Source organism: Lissotriton vulgaris, chromosome 11 (assembly GCF_964263255.1).
Source record: "Lissotriton vulgaris chromosome 11, aLisVul1.2, whole genome shotgun sequence".
Taxonomy (NCBI): Eukaryota; Metazoa; Chordata; class Amphibia; order Caudata; family Salamandridae; genus Lissotriton; species Lissotriton vulgaris.
In genome coordinates this window covers 979,979,522-979,983,310 of record NC_141699.1, presented here as the reverse complement: position 1 = coordinate 979,983,310, position 3,789 = coordinate 979,979,522, and positions in this window count along the sequence as shown.

The window sequence follows — 3,789 nt, the reverse complement described above, 5'->3', positions numbered from 1 at the left end:
TGGCTGTATGGTCGGTACCTGCTGTAACGTAGTTGGAACCTGAACCGTGCCAGACCCAAAAGGATTAAGCGGATTAATAGGGGGACCAACAGGTACGGGTGCAGGAAGCGGTGCAGGGAGGGTCGGTTGTTGCGGACCTGGGGTCTGATGATCATGGGGTAGGTTAAGGTCAGCAGGGGGTACATGAGCGGGTACATTGGTATATGCGGGAGCTACATCGTCTAAATAGGATGAAAGAAAAATATCTGCTGCGGTCTTATGACATAATTTGGTCGGAACCAATGGAGGGGGCAGATTTTTCGGTGTTTCCGGGGTCGCCTTGGGCAGGCCCTCGGCCAGGACTGGATACAATCCTGTCAAAATGGCATTACTCTGTCTGTCATGTTGTTCCATTCTAACTCGTTCTCCTTCTTCTAGTAGTTCTTTTTCTTTGGCTTTTTCAGAATCTTCTCTACTTTTCTCTGCTTTTCTGATTGCTTTCTCTGTCCGTCTGTGTGCTTCTTTACGCCACAATTCGATGGCATCTTTCTGAGACTGTCTGGCTTTCTTTTTCCACAACACTTCCTCTACTCTCATGATGCACTCGGCATCCCATGTCCCTGTAGCGGGCCATCTCTGATTCTCTGCCAAATCCTTAGTGTAATCCACCCATAAGTCGAGATATAATACAGCGTCTAAGCCGTGTTTGTGGTACATAAAATGACCGGGAGTGTCCCTGGGTGGGATGGGAACAGCCTCCTCGAGTATCCCTTTTCTAGTTCCTATCTGTCTTAGTTTAGAGAATAGAGGCATCCTGTAACTCGATACTTGATACTTACTCGGACTTGGACACAACTAATACAATAAACACAGGAATGAAGATCAAACAATCACTCATACCACGACATTAAAATACATTTAAACATTTCAGAACGAACAATAACTGAATAACTGGATACTGGATATACTGCTAAACAGTACAGATACACTGCTAAAACAGTGCAGACCGGGTCTGCGTACCCAAACCCGTCTTGACCGGACACAAATTAATGCACCCGTCTAGATGCGTCCCCAGCAACGGTACTCACCGGGAAGCACAGAACAGAAGGCCTCGGAAACTTGACTGGACTGGACCGGACTGAACTCGACTCGACATGTGACGTAGGTACTTCAGAACTGGTGGGCCTCTAGAAACCTCGGACCTTGCTCTCTCGGCTGGGCTCTGGTCGGGATCCTCCGCACTCCTTACCGCCTCGTCTGGATGTCGATCGCAGTCTCCGTCACCTCCGTAGGTCTGAGGGAGATACAGGAAATCCTGCGGGTACGCGTAGTTGTCCGTCACGGCTGTGGCAGGGGGCAAGGCCTGCGACGCATCGCCGGCGTGTAAGGTGGGGGAGGGGTCCCTATTCGGGCGCCAATTATGTGGTAAATAAATTTACTGTATACTGAATTTCTATGCGGTATAAGTTCAATAAAATAGCTCAATCAAAAATGAGAGGCAGAGTCCGTGGAGGCTGAGTTTATAAAGGTTTTATTCCATGTAATGGAATGGTTCGAACCATGGTATCATGTTCCATCACCACGAAGGTTCAGGAAGGGATAGACAATGCTTTAATAACAGTGCACAATATATATAGGAAATGCATACAATGATGAAGGATACAGAAGGCGTGATAGCTGAAAGAAACGAGATAAGAACACATGTGCGTAACAGAAGGCGTGCACGAGGGCGTACACGGAGGTGTGTGCTAGAAACGTCACATGAAAGTGTCACAAGTGGGTGGATTCATAGAGGAATCCTGCAGTGTCAGCAGAAATATATGGCTGGATGCGCGCGCAGGCAACATGACGTGTGATTGACGTGGAACTGGAGGGTGAAGGGGACTTGACATTTAGCACCAAAAGGGGAGACAGAAGTCTGGCGTGTCAGAACAACCTAAACCCAAATCATATCTGATATCTTGTGTTGTAGAACTGTTTTATCTAGAAGGAAAGGTCTGTCGGGTAGAGGCTATTCTATACTGACTGCTAGTGCGTGCATATGTGTCTACGTGTCTACGTGTAATGCGAGGGGCCATGGGCCTACCATGGTAACAGGAGCAATGAATTTCATGCACGGAGACAGAAAGGCCGGGCCCTTTGCTCTGCAGCTGGGGAGATGTTTACCTAAATCACTAGACAGGAATGTATTTTCGAGGAGCGGAGCAGATAACTTGAAGGCTGAATTGTCTTGGCAGGCAAGCAGGCCGAGCCGGGCACCGCTCGCCGCACAGGGAGTAGGGTAAGGGTCATGGATGCAGATCCAGGCTGCAGTTTCTGAGGCAGAAGGCAGAAAGGGCTCGATGGCAGAAATCAGGGCCTAACTCGACAGAGTCAGGGAAACGTGAAAGTGCACCATGTAAAGACGGTGGCACGGCATACATAGGAACGGAATTATCGGCCCATTCATGGTGGATCTGAAAGAAGACATGTTAACGTTGGACGCAAATGTATTTGCGTCTTCATATCTGGTCATGGAGGGAAATTACATGTACTTGAAGCACGTACATGGAGCCGTTGGGGTCTACGTTAGGGGACACAATTGACCATAAAAATTCCAATTACCTCAACACTCTTAAGGCCGTAGGACTTGAAAAGAAGATTGAATTTCGGAGGAGGTACCGCTCCTACAACAAGGGCCCTTCCAAACAGAGGGTTCAAACCCCTCAATGGCAGAAGGGTCAGGACCAACAGGATCATCCGAAGTCCCAATTCAGAGGCAAGCAAAATTCCAGGAGGTGGAAATAAACGCCAGGGCAATAATTCCAACAAGTCAGAGCTGAAGCAATGAGTCCTTCCTTCCTCCAGCGCCGTTGACCACTCCAGTGGGGGAAAGCATTGCGCATCATATGTCAGAGTGGGAAAGCATTACTCAGGACAGATGGGTGTTGACTACACTTCAGAATGGGTACTGTCTTCGTTTCAAACACCTTCCTCCACCTGTCCCTCCAAGGCCAACCTTAAGTTATCAACTCCTCCTTTTGAAAAAGGAAGTAGCGATACTTCTCGCAAAATCAGCCATTGAGAGGGTTCCAATCGCTCAGAAGGGGAAGGGAGTGTACTCCCGATATTTCTTGGTCAGAAAAAAGGGACAAAAGGCAGAATTCAGGCCCATTCTGGACTTAAGAACTCTCAACCTGCACATCAAAAAAGAAAAAGTTCCGCATGTTGTCACTTCACCAAATATATCCGAATCTCAGGAAGGGAGATTGGATGTGTTCGATGGACCTCCAAGATGCCTACTTCCATGTCCCGGTGCACCACAAACACAGAAAATTCCTACGGTTCCAGGTGGGGACCTCTCACTACCAATTCAAGGTCCTTCCCTTTGGGTTGAAGTGTGTGGCAGTAGTAGAGGCCGCTCTATGCCACAAGGGAGTCTTCGTGTACCCGTATCTGGACGATTGGCTACTGAAAGGTCCTTCCCCAGACGCGGTCAGGAATCTATTCCAAACCTGCATCCAACTCTGTTATCTGTTGGGGGTTACAAGTCAACTTCAACAAATCAGTCTCTCAACCCACCCAGAAGATTCACTTCCTAGGAGCTCTTCTAGACTCCGAGGTAGGAACAGTGTTTCCTTCGGAGGAGACAGTGTTATATAACCCAAAAGTGTCAGCTGGTACTTCACCACAAGGTTCAGAAAGTGCAAAAGATTGCCTCCCTGTTAGGTTTGATGGCTTCATGCATCTTTCTAGTGCCGAATGGCAGGCTTCGGATGCGTCCTCTTCAGCCGGATCTGGAGGACAAGTGGGACCAACAGTCAGCTCGCT